The 16549-nt window shown below is 31.3% G+C and overlaps 1 pseudogene; it reads left to right on the top strand.

Moving 5' to 3' along the window:
- Positions 1–13060, top strand: LOC122584804 (annotated as a pseudogene).
- The last annotated feature ends 3489 nt before the right edge of the window (positions 13061–16549 follow it).

The raw sequence follows: 16549 nt of genomic DNA, 5'->3' as shown, positions 1-16549 counted from the left end.
ATGTTTATTGAAATAAAACTCTCCCGATCCAATCGTACTTATCGCCCAAATGCGCATTTAAGTCTTAAACCTAATCTAATTTTTTTTTATATGATTATTAATGTATTATTTAAAGTGTTGAATTGTTAACAAAAATGATTGATTAATTGATATCAGGAAGCAATTGTATGGAAAAATTATCACCAAATTCCCTTCTTCTGTTTCTCACTGTGGTATTCATCTTACCGTCTATGTTGCATGGGAAAATTTGTACCAGTTCGTCTGTTTCCCTTCTTCTCTCTCTCTATATATATATATACACACTTATTAATGCAAAAATTTGTAGTCAATGTAGAACTGTTGTAGTTGATCAGGCTATTTCTGGTTTTCACTTCTGCAAGCCGTTTTTATCTTGAAAAAGTTGATAGTATTAATTTTTTTCAGGAAGAGGAGCATTGAGATTCAACCTTTGGGAAAGATCGGTGCTGGCACATCTCAGGTATATAGTTTCAAAACAACTTGTACAGTTATATTATGCTAGGGATAAGTATCCTGGAACGTAATAAACTTTGAACGAATGTCTATAGTAGGAAATAACTAAAGTTTTGTGTATTGTATGTAAATAACTTTAAAAATAATAAATGCAAAAATAATAAATGCAAAAATATCTTATTATAATTAATGTTGGTGAGAGGAGATAGGTTCGTGGAAGTTCAGCTGAAATTATTGAATCAATTTATGGTGTTCTTAAGCCTATTCCTATTCTCTCTCTCTCTCTATATATATATATATATACACACACTTATTAATGCAAAAATTTGTAGTCAATGTAGAACTGTTGTACTTGATCAGGCTATTTCTGGTTTTCACTTCTGCAAGCCGTTTTTATCTTGAAAAAGTTGATAGTATTAACTTTTTTCAGGAAGAGGAGCATTGAGATTCAACCTTCGGGAAAGATCGGTGCTGGCACATCTCAGGTATATAGTTTCAAAACAACTTGTACAGTTATGTTATCCTAATATGTTTATTTTAGCTATATCTCTTATATTTCAAAGATTAAAAAAGGATTTTCTTATTGTCCTAATGTCTGTCATATTTACGTTTTGTTGAATGTAAAAAAGAATTTCATTCGGTACCTTTATTTATTTGATACCATTTTTTTCAATTCTACACCGACCATGACCAGTAAACTATGTTATCTTAAACAAAATTGTGAAAGGGTTTTAGTTGCTTATTTTGATTTAAGTGTTTAACCTGTCGATTTCATTGTAATATGTGACTTAAAATTCTAGGAAATATCGGATCTTGAATTTGACAGATACCATTTTCAATAACTCTTAAAAATGGAGAAAAACAAGATAAATTCTACGATACTTTCCATGGAGCAAACATTAGCATCCAGGTATGCATTCTTCAATAGTTGATCTTCATTCCACGTTTCACCACTTATGTATACTTATAACCATTGGATGTCTACCATACTTGTGATAGTAATAGTATCTGCTAAATGTAGATGTTGTGAGAGGATACTTACATAAAACATTGTCTGCTACAATGGAGTTCATAATTGAAAGTGAATTGGGTAACTAGTTCCAGTCCCTTTTTATGAGTTCTTTAGAAATAAAGACTTGCGTATCTTAAATGCATTTTTTTTTCTTTAATAGCTGGTATGCCTGAGAAACCCATTTCTCCTGAAATGGTCTTCTTTTATATCACTCAAGACACACAAAGGCACACACTGCTTCCTGAACTGAGATTAGGTCTTTTCTATGATTACTACTTTTTCCTAGGTCCTATAGAAATGTCTTAAAGAGGAGACATAATAATAATAATAATAATAATAATAATAATAATAATAATAATTGATGATTATAGTGAGTTATCACCAAAATAAATCCCTAATTATATAAAATCAAATATGTCGAGCCTTCACAAAAATACAAAAAAGTAAGGTTTGCAAGACATAGACTAAGGAGGGAAGGCTGGGAAGCTTAGACAAAGTCTAAGGAGGAAGGCTTGGAAGCTTAGACAAAGTCTAAGGAGGGAAGACTTGGAAGCTTAGACAAAGTCTAAGGAGGAAGGCTTGGAAGCTTAGACAAAGTCTAAGAAGGGAAGACTTGGAAGCTTAGACAAAGTCTAAGGAGGAAGGCTAGGAAGCTTAGACAAAGTCTAAGGAGGGAAGACTTGGAAGCTTAGACAAAGTAAGGAAGAAAAGGCTTCCAAGGCTAGACAAGTAAGGAAGAAAAGGCCTCAAAGGCTAGACAAGTAAGGAAGGAAAGGCTTCCAACCTTAGAGTGGAAGGCTAGACAAGTAAGAACGGAAATGCATATAACCTTAAGCAAAGGAGAGGAAGCCATGGGGCCCAGCCTAGGCCTCCAAGGAAGGATAAAGTCTAAGTCTAGTTAATATATATATTCATTTATATGTTAAAGATCGGTTGTCGAGGCTTGAGGTTGGAAATGGGCCCCACGCCTAAGCTTAGCAAGAAGGATGGAAATAGCACCGCGCCTAAGCTTAAATAAAGAAGGAAAGAAGTTTAGACAAAGTCTAAAAGAAGGAAGGATAGACAAAGTCTAAGTCTGGAAGCAAGGAGTGGGGGCCCAGCCAAGGCTTAAGTAAAAGACAAGGAGGAAAAGCTTTGAGGTTGGAGGTGGACCCCATGCCTAGGCTTACCAAGGAAGGAATGGTGTCTAAGCTTAAAGAAAAGACTAAGTGTCTAAGCCTAGGAAAAGACTAAGTGTCTAAGCCTAGGAAAAGACTAAGTGTCTAAGCCTAGGAAAGGACAAAGTGTCTAAGCTAGGAAAAGACTAAGTGTCTAAGCCTAGGAAAGGACAAAGTATCTAAGCTTAGAAAAAAACTAAGTGTCTAAGGGAAACTAAACAAAGGAAGACATTCTCTCTTGGTAAGGCTTAGGTGAAGCAAAGATGGGGTGGCCCCCACTGGCCAAGCTTGGCAAGGTAAAGAGAGATGGAGCTCGACCCAGTTGTCTTCTTTCTATGCCTAGACCTCAATAACATTTTTGGTATATAAGTAAGCTAAATCGAGGCTAAACCTCGATTGAGTTATATCAAAGCCTAGAAGCTCGATATTGGTTAACATCAATCCAAATTAGCATTGACATATTGATAAATGAGTATTCAAATGACTAATAAGGAATGTTCTATACCTAATGTTGTCGTATCGAGCCAGGGCCCATATTGCATGACCCAAAGTACTAGAAAACCCTAATCAGATGCCTATAAATAGGCCTCATCAATTGTTTGTCAGGACATTTCATTCACAATCAATTTATCACACACATATTTGATACAACACTCTCTGCAAATATCAGAGAATATACAACATCATCAATATATATTCATAAGCATTCATCATCAATCAATCATCACATAAAAATCATATATCATTAATATCCTCCATAGATCAATACATCTCTATTGGAAAATCATCATACACCTTAGATTCGTCAAGAGTTTATTAGGTTTGCACTCTTTTTGAGGAGATCTTGATGATTTTCATGGTTAAACTCTTTAACTTTGTGATTGAGCTCTACTTTTCATGCTCAAACAATAATAATAATAATAATAATAATAATAATAATAATAATAATAATAATAATAATAATAATAATAATAATAATAATAATAATAATATACAATGTCCGTCGTATATAAAATACTTAAACAAAAACAAAAAGACAATTTGTCTACTATTGTCTCCATGCAAAACTTAATACATGAGATTAATAATTTAAAAGGCGAGATAAATAATCTCAAAAACAATAATAATAAATTAGATAATAGAATTACTATTTTAGAGACAAAAGGAAAATATCAAATAATTGGAGAAAATAAACAACTTAATCCAATAATAAAAGAAAATAAACCAAGCCACTCCACTACTGGTATAGAGGCCAGATAGAAGGTTGCTTATATGTTCAGGCTCGAAAATATATATCTTTTACCTCTCCTCCCTGTCTCCATTCTGATTGATTTGCTTCTTCCTTCGCGCAAGCCTTTGGTTCGCCCTTGTTGTGAAGTTATTCCAAATAAGGAAAATGATTTTTTAGCTACACTGGAAATGGTGACTTCAAGAAAATGGTTTGTTAAGATTAATTTATTAATAGACAATCATTATAGAAAAGAATTTATAGCTCTAGTTGATAGTGGAGTAGATTTAAATTGTCTACAAAAAGGATTAATTCCTACTAAATATTTTCAAAAAACTACACATTCATTAAGCACAGCAAGTGGTGAAAAATGAATATAAAATATAAACTACAAAATGTGAAAATATGCAAAAATAATGTTTGCATACCAACTAATTTTATATTTATCAAAAATATAACAAATCAGATGATTTTAGGCGCTCCTTTTATTAAGAAGATATTCCCAATACAAGGGGTTGATAAAAACGGAATAACAGAAACTTTTAATAATAAAGCAATAACTTTTGAATTTACTACTCAACCTTTTACAAGAGCACTCTCAGAAGTAAAAGATTTACTAATAACAAAAAATAAGCAAGTTAACTTTCTTAAAGAAAGAAATTAATATTAACACTATTGAAGAAAAATTAGAAAATCCCAAATTAAAAGAAAAAATTAAATTATTAACCAATCATTTTACTCTAATAATTTGTAATGATCATCCAAATGCATTTTGGAATAGGAAAAAGCATATCGTAAATCTTCCATATGAAGATGAATTTCATGAAAGTAAAATACCTACAAAAGCTAGGCCTTGTCAAATGAACTCGCAATATCTTGATCTATGTAAAAAAGAAATTGATACCCTTTTACAAAAAAGTTTAATAAACCTTCTAAATCACAATGGTCATGTACTGCTTTTTATGTTAATAAACATGCAGAGCAAGAAAGAGGTGTCCCTAGTCTTGTTATAAATTATAAGCCCATAAATAAAGTTTTAAAATGGATTAGATATCTAATTCCTAATAAAAAAAAGATTTATTAGATATGTTACATGAAGCACTTATCTTTTCTAAGTTTGACTTAAAGTCAGGATATTGGCAAATCCAAATTAGTGAGAATGATACTTATAAAACTGCTTTTAATGTCCCTTTTGGACAATATGAATGGAATGTTATGCCATTTGGGCTTAAAAATGCCCCTCGGAATTTCAAAAAATTATGAATGACATTTTTAATCCTTATAGTGATTTCATTATAGTCTATATTGATGATATCTTAGTATTTTTGAAAGATATTAAAACACATTTTAGGCATCTTCAAATATTTGAGAAAATTATCATTAATAATGGTCTAGTAATTTTATTTTCAGAATTATCTGATCATCTACCCGTAAAGTGTTCTATAATCTTAACCACTAGTGAGTAGACCACATTCATTTTTGTTGTACCATTTTCTTCTTTAACTGTATTCAGTATTTGAGTTTGATCTGCGATGGTAAGGTAATTATCCCACCATCCTTTTAATTGACCTGTAAAGCGTGCAACTATCATACTTGCTACTGTTCTATCATTATTTTTACAAATTGTACAATACATCATCATTTTATGTACTATATTATAAATGTATCTCTCAATATAACCATCAATATTCCATTCGTAAATACTTTTACCGTTGTAACTATTATTTACAATATATTCTTGTTCCTCATGCAGGACATCTTGTGGGGTAGGCCTTGGATAATAAAATAATCTTTGAGAAGGTTTATCTGAATATTTATGTGAAAACCTTTCTAATTTATTTATCTCATTATTAAATTCGTCTTCCGATATATCATCATCTTTGTCTATTACATTAATATTAAAACTTTTAAATTTTTCAGCTAATAGTTTTTCTAAGTCATTTGTTGTAGATTTTATTTTGAAATCATTGATTTCTGGAGGTGGCTGAATACTAGTTGTAGCTTCATTTACTACTATTTCATTTTTGTATTTTATATTTTTAATTAAATCTTCAACTCTTTTCTGTATTGAACCTTTTTAGAAAGGAAACAAATGGGAAGTTTTTGTGACCAATTTGGTATGGAATGTAAATGTACTACAAAAGAAAAATATATTCCAAAAAACAAAAATTACAAACGAAAAAGAAATTATAATAAACACTCCAAAATAAAAAGGTGAGAAAAGACAGAAGAGAGAAAAAATAAAAGACAAAAAGATTATAATAATAAGCCAAAAACATGTTATAGGTGTGGCAAAATAGGCCATTATGCAAATAAATGCAGAGTAAAGAAAAAGATTAATAATCTTCATATAGATGAAGATTTAAAAGAAGGTTTAATGAGAATCTTATTAAACTCATCAGGAACTGAAAATGAATCTGAAAATATAGATTCGGAAGAAGAAATAAATTGTATAAAAGAAGAAGATTTTATATCTGAAGAAGAAGAAAGTTCTTGCAATAATAATTGTTGTCAAAATAAAAACGAAGAATATGAAATTTATGAAATACAAGCTCAATTTGAAGATTTAAAAATTAATGTTTTAAATAGTGAAACTTTAGATGTACTAAAAATGGTACAAGATGAAGAGATAAGATCAAAAATCATTAGTCATTTATCTAATAATGGAGAAGGATCATCAAATGATTCAGAACCTTATACAATGTCCGACGTATATAAAATACTTAAACAAAAACAAAAAGACAATTTGTCTACTAATGTCTCCATACAAGACTTAATACATGAGATTAATAATTTAAAAGGCGAGATAAATAATCTCAAAAACAATAATAATAAATTAGATAATAGAATTACTATTTTAGAGACAAAAGGAAAATATCAAATAATTGGAGAAAATAAACAACTTAATCCAATAATAAAAGAAAATAAACAAGTTATTCCAAATAAGGAAGATGATTTTTTAGCTACAATAGAAATGGTGACTTCAAAAAAATGGTTTGTTAAGATTAATTTATTAATAGACAATCATTATAGAAAAGAATTTATAGCTCTAGTTGATAGTGGAGCAGATTTAAATTGTCTACAAGAAGATTAATTCCTACTAAATATTTTCAAAAAACTACATATTCATTAAGCACAGCAAGTGGTGAAAAAATGAATATTAAATATAAACTACAAAATGTTAAAATATGCAAAAAAATGTTTGCATACCAACTAATTTTATACTTATCAAAAATATAACAAATCAGATGATTTTAGGCGCTCATTTTATTGAGAAGATATTCTCAATACAAGGGGTTGATAAAAACGGAATAACAGGAACTTTTAATAATAAAGCAATAACTTTTGAATTTATTACTCAACCTTTTACAAGAGCACTCTCAGAAGTAAAAGATTTACTAATAGCAAAAATTAAGCAAGTTAACTTTCTTAAAGAAGAAATTAATATTAACACTATTGAAGAAAAATTAGAAAATCCCAAATTAAAAGAAAATTATTAACCAATCATTTTACTCTAAAAATTTGTGATGATCATCCAAATGCATTTTGGAATAGGAAAAAGCATATTGTAAATCTTCCATATGAAGATGAATTTCATGAAAGTAAAATACCTACAAAAGCTAAGCCTTGTCAAGTGAACTCGCAATATCTTGATCTATGTAAAAAAGAAATTGATACCCTTTTACAAAAAAGGTTAATAAAACCTTCTAAATCACAATGGTCATGTACTGTTTTTTATGTTAATAAACATGCAGAGCAAGAAAGAGGTGTCCCTAGTCTTGTTATAAATTATAAGCCCTTAAATAAAGTTTTAAAATGGATTAGATATCCAATTCCTAATAAAAAAGATTTAGATAGGTTACATGAAGCACTTATCTTTTCTAAGTTGGACTTAAAGTCAGGATATTGGCAAATCCAAATTAGTGAGAATGATACTTATAAAATTGCTTTTAATGTCCCTTTTGGACAATATGAATGGAATGTTATTGCATTTGGGCTTAAAAATGCTCCCTCAGAATTTCAAAAAATTATGAATGACATTTTTAATCCTTATAGTGATTTCATTATAGTCTATATTGATGATATCTTAGTATTTTCGAAAGATATTGAAACACATTTTAGACGTCTTCAAATATTCGAGAAAATTATCATTAATAATGGTCTAGTAATTTTTAAATCAAAAATGATGTTTTTCCAAACAAATATCAGATTTCTTGGTCATAATATTGAGAAAGGAAAAATAATACCTATTAATAGAAGTATAGAATTTTCTACAAAATTTCCGAATAAAATTTTAGATAAAACTCAATTACAAAGATTTTTGGGAAGTTTAAGTTATATTTCCCCATTTTACAAAAATCTTCCTCAAGATACTGCTATCTTATATGATAGACTAAAGAAAGTTCCATGTCCTTGGACTGATAAGCATACTGAAATAGTCCAGAAAATTAAACAAAGGGTTAAAAGTATCCCTTGTTTAACATTGGCAAATCCTAATTGGAAAAAGATTATAGAAACAGATGCCTCTGATATAGGAAACGGAGGAATTTTAAAACAAATTGATGAAAATAAACAAGAATATTTGATTAGGTTCCATTCAGGGAAATTGAACAACGCACAAAAGAATTATGCAACTATTGCTAAAGAAATTCTCGCAATTATTAAGTGTGTTTTAAAATTTCAAGAAGATTTATACAATCAACATTTTATTATTAAAACAGATTGTCAAGCTGCCAAATTTATGTTTAATAAAGATTTCAAGCATGATGTGTCAAAACAAATGTTTGCCAGATGGCAAGCCCACTTAGCTCCTTTTGATTTTGAGATACTATATAAGAAAGGGGAGGATAATAGTCTCCCTGATTATCTAACTCGTGAGTTTTTACAGAAAATGTCCAAATGATCCGACATTCAACAGAGAGAGGAAGCTACCCAGGAAGGGGTAGAAGTAGCCAACCCAGAGATGGAAAAAGGCCCCAAATTGCACAACAAGGAAAGAGACATCTAATAGCTGCAAATCTCGCTTCCTCATCATCATCATCATCATCATCATCATCATCATCTCCAAAAGAAGATATGTATGGAGAATTCAGAGAGGAATTTATAGAATTGCTAAAAAAATAAGAAAGGGGATAATATCCCTTCATATCTCAAAGCAGCAACAGAAGAAGAATCAGATGATGCTGCTGAATATGTTTGAATTCCCTACAAGGAGGTCATATTCACCTTAGAACATGAAGATGTTTTAAGGTATTATGAAACAGGTAATGATCCCTGGAATATTTTGACAAGGTATTTAGACAATGCATCATATGCAGCCACATCATACAAACCAAGGTCATACTATGAAGCCCTTTTAAATGCTACAGATACATGTGAATTTCAACACTTTTATGCAAATTCAAACTCAAAAGTTTTTAATTTTAGTAAAGCAATAATAAAACATATAATTTTACCTGATGAATGGGAACTTAGTACCCTAAGAGAAAAAGAATTTACTTATGCAGAATCACGCATCCAAGTAAAATATAATTATTGGGATTATATAGATAGCTTTCATAAAGCTTTTTTATACAAAAATCCTCAAAGGAAACATACTTGGTTCTTTAAAGTTTGTGAAAAGGTTTATAACCGCAAAATTCCAAATTGGTTTATTATTTGGTGGAAAACACATGGACCATCCGTCCAAATTCTACCGGATCCTTATAAAAGTCTTTATATCGAATGGGTTAATATTAGCCCAAAATTGAAAGATGCAATCATCAAGAACAATAGTTCTAACGAGGTCATACCCTTGCTACATTTCTTTACTGAATTTTCAATCCCATGGATTTGGAAATGGATGCCAGAAGTCAATTTTCCTGAAGATAATCCCCCTTGTATACAAAGGGTATTCTTGACAAAATTTTAGAGAAAAATGATAGAAAAAGATCATACTACGGGATTAATACAATCCCAAGATACATTGGACAAACTCAAGAAAGCTCTTGAATCATATAAAGAGCAAATGGAATATCTCAATAGCCAGGAGAATCCAAGTCTTCTTCAACAAATTGAAGAAAAACTAAGAAGACAAGGACATAATGTGATGTCCAAGCAGGATATTATAAAAGCCTACATTCAAGAATTGAGAAAGGACATCCTTCAAAATAGCAAGTGGAACAAATCCGACACTTCCATGAATTCTGAAGACAATAATCTAGCTGGAGAATCTCAACCGCAGTCCGAAGAAATACCTTTGGAAGACATTTTTGATGAAATGGAAGAAACGTTAATCAAACGTTTTACGGATAAGCAAGAATCTCCGACAACATCAGACAAGAGATAAGTTCACAATCATACAAGACAAAAGCAATGGTTAAAAGAGGTCCTACCTCCATCAATAGTCATCATATGGCAAAAAATCATAAGACTCTAATTGAATTAAAAATAGTGTAGTTTGGCGTATTTTAGCCGGGTTTGGCGTAGTTTGGGTGTTTAATCATTGACAGACATTTGATTTAAAAATAGTGTCTTAACAGGTTTAGTTACGTAATTAAAAATTTTAATAATTAATCTTTACTTAATTATTAATGTATCCTTTGACTAATAACGGCTATTATAATAATAATAATAATAATAATAATAATAATAATAATAATAATAATAATAATAATAATAAATGGTGGAAGACCGTTGCACGCTACATTTGAACTAAATATCGATGTACTTTTTTGTAACTGACGGTTACGTTTGTGATGTTCCACTAAAAGTATCAGTTTGGGCCATCCTTATAAAATGTAAGAGATATATGTGGTTAAAGGGCCTTATAGAGCATAACGGACTCTAGTCATTGGGTAAGGGACACCGGTTAGTATTTACGCTTTGCGATTAAACTTAGTTACTATAGAGAGTAAGTTTAATGGGTGTAAATAAGTCACTTATATCACTTAGTTTTATTGCATTTGTAATTTTGTTTTTAAGTCGCTTATAATATTTTTAATTTTGTAGTCAAGTTGATCATGTTATTGCTATACCTGACAAATTTTACTTCACGTAGGTGGCTTTAAGGTATCCAGTAGAATTTGTACTCAGTGTCTTTTATCGGATCCTTTAGTGGGAGAGCTAACAGTTGAAGCATCTGTGCTTCCTATTTACTCCATTGAAATTCACTTGCTCCGTGTAGAGTCAATTATGGTTGGGGAAAAGATAACAACAGAAACATCTACAGTTCAGACTACTCAGGCACATACCTCTTTCTTAATAAACCTTTCATACAGCACTTACCTTTTGATTTTAATGTGACAAATCTTCACCTTTCCATAGATAGCAGATGGAGATGTCTGCCGTAATATGTCTCTGCCTATTTATGTCATGCTTCCCGACTTTTGACATGCCCTACTGTGTTTGCTGGGTAAGTTGATAATTTTGCATGAAATGATTATCATTATAACCCTTGATCTTTTAAACAAATGTAATTGAATTTCTTAGTTCGGTTTCATAGTCTATTAAAAGTTAAATTTAGAGGTGGCAACCTGGGCGGGTTGGATGGGTAATTTTTAGTACAGGTGAAATGGCCCATGCAACCTGAAAAAATTTTCGAGTATTTTTTTAAGCTTTCTTCTATAACTGATTGGTGTGTTAATAATGATTACACAAACTATACAATATTATTCTAAAGTTTTCTACCAACAGCTAGCAGTTCCTAAGGTGGTTCAACTCCCGTTAGGAATAGAGGTGGATGTGTACATGTTCTGTGGTTCTAAAAAAATTTCCACTAAGTTTTGCAAAGAAGTGAATTAGGAAGTTGTAATGTTGTATGCATTATTAGGGCATCTGATGTGGCACTCACCATAGTTCATGGTTCAACTCCATGCTGTCATGCCATACTATTACCACCATGGTCATGGCCTGGTGGAGGGAACCATGGTGTTCTCCATGCCGGATATGTGTGTGTGATTTGTATTTTTGTTTTGTTTTTGAATTAGTAATTATCAACGTCTGAGTGGGTAAATAGTTCTTCTGTGGGGTGCTCATGTGGCAACCATTTTCAGTGTGGTCCGTGTGACCGTCAGTCCATGAGCCCTTGATAGTTATTACACTTTAGGCACTTTGTGACCCAGTTTTCTTGTCTTAACTAAATCTTTTTATTTTTCAACGTATAAAGAAAAAAAAAAATCTTTTGATTAGCGCATTTGACCTCTTAGAGATAGAAACTAAGCCATGAGCCTTAGTTAACTTTAGGCACTTGTCAACCCATTTGACTTGTCTTCTTAACTAAATCTTATAACCTGCCCGTTGGATCTCTTAGTGGTTAAATTAACAACACATAAGAGATTTAGAACCTTGTAACCACGAATCGTTACTTAATGCTCTTCGTATCTTTACTGCTATATAGCTGTGCTGTCTAGCCTTTGAAGCTATGTGTCAGCTAAACATTTGAAACTATTGGCATTGGAAGCGGTGAAACGAGAAATCGTCTTCATTAAAGAAGGTTATCTATTTTTGTGGAGCAAATCAGAAAATCCCACTCGAGCCAACTTTGTTCACCTAGCAGGCAAAGCCAGGGCTCCACTAGAACCCTGCAAAGTTATGGAACCGAGAAATTCACCAGCCATTCACAAATCTGGATTATTAGCCTTGGGTGGGTGGCCACAATAAGGAAATAATAAGTAAATGGCCCAAATGCAAAGAACTGGTCACACTAAAGCGCATCCAAATGCCCAAAAGAATATCCTAAGTGCCTTTGTTAACTAATTTGTCCTACTACAGTTTAAGATGCCTTACTTCACTATTCTTTCAAAGCGCTAGCGGTTCTCAACAAACTGCTGGAAAGGTTGATCTTAACTGTTTCCCCCTGACTTTGTATCACTTTTGAACAATTGAACTACACCCAGCTAGGATTTTGTATCTATTTTCTTTCAGTCATTTCATAGTATCTCCCATCTACCTTGGTGACGGCTAAAGTGTATGCGTCATACTTTGCAATCTTTTGTGCAGACCATTCTCAATTGAGTTCAAGATCACACTCCTCATTACATTTCAGACTGAATTGTATAACGTGCAGCAAAAATCTGATCCAAAAGCTTTAAGAAAATGGGTACATGTTGGTCTGTAAGTTTTCATCATTCACTATCTACCATATATTCTGAATGTTTGTTTGTTATAAAATTTCAGGTTGCCATGGAAAGCCTTCCGTTGGAGCTGATCTAGTCAACGGAATCAATTTTGTAATATTATACGAGTAACTAACAATGTTCAGTTTTTCATGGAAAATTTTATCTGGACAAATGAAACAACTGCATGGAGCAGTTACCAAAATGACGTTGTTTTGCAATATCATAACTTACAATAATCAGTTTTACGTTTGTAGTGTAGCCTAGCAATCCAGTTGCATATATTTCAAACTGGCGTCGTAATGTGAACGGTTTATATATGTACAACAATTGTGTGTAAAGGATGATATAACTTGTGAGATCAAGTGAATTTTCTTCTTAGTTTGTGTGTAAAGGTAATTGCAAAGAAATAGCATATGCACATGTAGGCCATGTGGCAATGTTTACTGTAGTTATAAATTTTAAGTGGCAATGTAGTTATAAATATTAATTTTATGGCTAAAAGTAAAAATGTTGCGGAAGCAAACGTTTAAATCAAATAGATCGAATTTGAAGAAATTCAAATTAATGTTGACTCGAATTCTCGAAATATCAAGTTTGATCATCAGAAAGGTTTCGATCAATATTCTAACACCGTAGACCGATATGAACCCCTGCAAATGCTTAATTAAAAAGTTATAGAGGAAAAAAAAAAGATATTTGTTTTATTAAGTAGTAGTTATCTATAAATAACCAAAAAAGTATGTTGGTGTAAACTTGGCATTACTAATCCTTCTTGCTAGGTTAATTCTCCTTCCTAATTAATATATCTCTCTTTTTGTTTTCTTCTAGATTTTTCCTTTTTTTTACTTATTAAATAGATAATTATATTTAAAATATATTATTAATCTTTTTCTATTAAAAACAAATCTTTTTAAATTTTAAAGATATACACTGTCCTTAAAACTCTCACAAGAAGGGTTATTATATATACAACCTAAATATATTTTAATTAATCATTTTCCGTCATTCATCTCATTTTTATCTTTAAAAAAAATCATGGTCTTATAACTTCTCAACAAAAGAAACATATGTTTTTTTATATCACTTTAATTTAGTTTTTGGTATTTTGTTCATGTTTATTCATTACCTAATCAATAAATTACTTTTTTTCGTCGATAAAGTTGGTACGTTTCTCACTTTTAATCCCTGAAGTAAAAGGTTATCAATTTGCATCCCTAAAGTTGGCAAAAATTTGCAATTGTGGTCCTTTTCATAGACGCCGTTGTTATTTGGCCGTTAATGTATGCACGTGTTAAACACGTGAGGGTAAAAGCAAAAGTGTCTTTTAATGGCCGTTGTTATTTAATTTATTTTGTTTTCAATTATACATTTATTATGGTTTCTTCTTCTACAAAAGATTTTATTCTTTTAAATTTATTTTGCTCTCTATTTACATTTTTTAAAAAAAAAAATTAGAATATGACATATATTTTGTTATTTTTTGTTAAATGAAAAGAAGACAACGTTGGTTCATGTTGAAGATTTGAATTAACACATGGTAATCATCATCTAACACGTATATATAGATACTGAGGTAAACCGAATATGACAATCAAAAGTATAGGTAAAATAAGTAATCGGTTCAAATGGTCACAAAACTGTTGATACAGGTCAGTAAATGACGAAGTATACATGAAGTGCTGTGAGTTAGCCAACAGGCATGACAAGGAAACATAGCTCATGGAAGGTTTTTGTTTTTGTTTTTTTTTTTAACGACAGTGATGATAGCATTGCTTCTTCATCGTCCAATAGAATTCGACCACGTCACCAAAAGGAAATTTGACCATATAAAACACCATCATGTAAGAATACGAATACAGGTCTTCAGCACAATATACGAATTTGACCATATAAAACACCACCATGTAAGAATCGCGAGATAAGTGAAATACATTGCAAAAAGGCTGCTAGGGTACATTGCAAGGTACAATTTCAATTTCTAGAAAATATAACTCATACAAGTACTGAAGTACATAACAGCTGATGTTACACACAATATAGCACTAATCCTATCACCAGCATGACAGTTTACATCAATAACACTACATCCGGCATTTTTTTTAGATCAGCATGAGAATATAGCAATAATGCTACAGCTGATGTTACACACAACATAGCACTAATGCTACGCTGTTTCCAGTTCCTGCGAAACCCAAAGTGTTAGCGATCAATAAGATGCCCTCATGCAAACAGAAAAGTTAAAATGTAGAAATGCACAAGTAACGTAGACAAAAAAAATTCTGCATATCAAATGGAATGATTCAGGCCCCAAAGACAGTATCCACAGAGCAAGCAAGATATCAACAACATACATTGTAATACAGAAATACAATTCGATAATTTATCCAAGACAACTGGTAGAATGTTAATTAATCTACCTAGAAATCTCACAACAAAGCTAAGTAATTAAGGACCAAAATTTCGGTGTTTCGGTGAACACATGTATTTGAAATCGGTTATTTCAATGGTATTTCGGTGATCTTAATATTATGAAAAGTATTATACATAATTATATATATACCAAAAAGATTGCAATTATACACACAAATAGGAATTATATTAAGTAAATACTCAATCTAAATATCAAATTCAAGCTTAAAAGTGTCAATCTTCGATAGATTAGTGTCAATACTTCAAAATTTTACTGTTTCTTATGTTGTTTTTTAGTTTGGAAAAAAATAATTTAATAAAAAATTTTTAAAAAAATCTGAAAAACTAGTATACCACCGAAATTTGGACCGAAATTTGACCGATTTCGGTAAATTTCACCGAGAATCTCGGTACCGAAATTTTGGACAAAAATCTATACCGGTATACCAGTGGAGGACCGAAAACCGAAATACCACCAGTATACCCCTGGTATACCACAGAAATTGACTAAATAGCAACAAAGTCAAACACTGTATATTGCAGGATAAAAAATTTGCAGCATGTAGAAAACAAGTAGAACCACAACCATAGTCGAAAATCAAATTGAGTGATGGAGCATACAAGGGGAAAATTATATAAAGCCCAAAGAGATACAAAGCAAAACACATAGTATTTGGTGACATGTAGTACTATTCTGTTAAAAAACGAAAAAGTCACATGTAGTACCGAGGCATATTTGGTGCTAACCTCTTAAAAAACCAAAAGGTTACATGGGAAAAATATATAAAGCCCAAATGATTCGAACAATTCAAACATATAAAAGGTTGCCTGAAATACATCTTTTGGCACAAATCCTCATATATTAGCTGTTTCAAAGATATTAGCTTACTAAATTTTCTAAAACAAATTTCATACAAAGTGTTTTTGTTCAACCAAAACCAACTCAATTTGACCAAACAAAACATTGATGGTTTTGACGGTCAAAACCAAAAAATTGACTATTACCCAACCCGCCCGTTTTGCCACATCTTGTGATTGCACACATTCATACTGAAGCAATTTCCAGTTAATGTTCACTAACTGGTCAATAACAACGAATTCTGCTGGTATCTAAGGACTAAGGGGTTGGTAGTTTAATACGTAAGCATACACTATCATTATACGAGTTGACTAT

This window comes from Erigeron canadensis, chromosome 1, assembly GCF_010389155.1.
Source record: "Erigeron canadensis isolate Cc75 chromosome 1, C_canadensis_v1, whole genome shotgun sequence".
Lineage (NCBI taxonomy): Eukaryota > Viridiplantae > Streptophyta > Magnoliopsida > Asterales > Asteraceae > Erigeron > Erigeron canadensis.
This window is presented reverse-complemented; position numbering and strand designations above follow the sequence as displayed.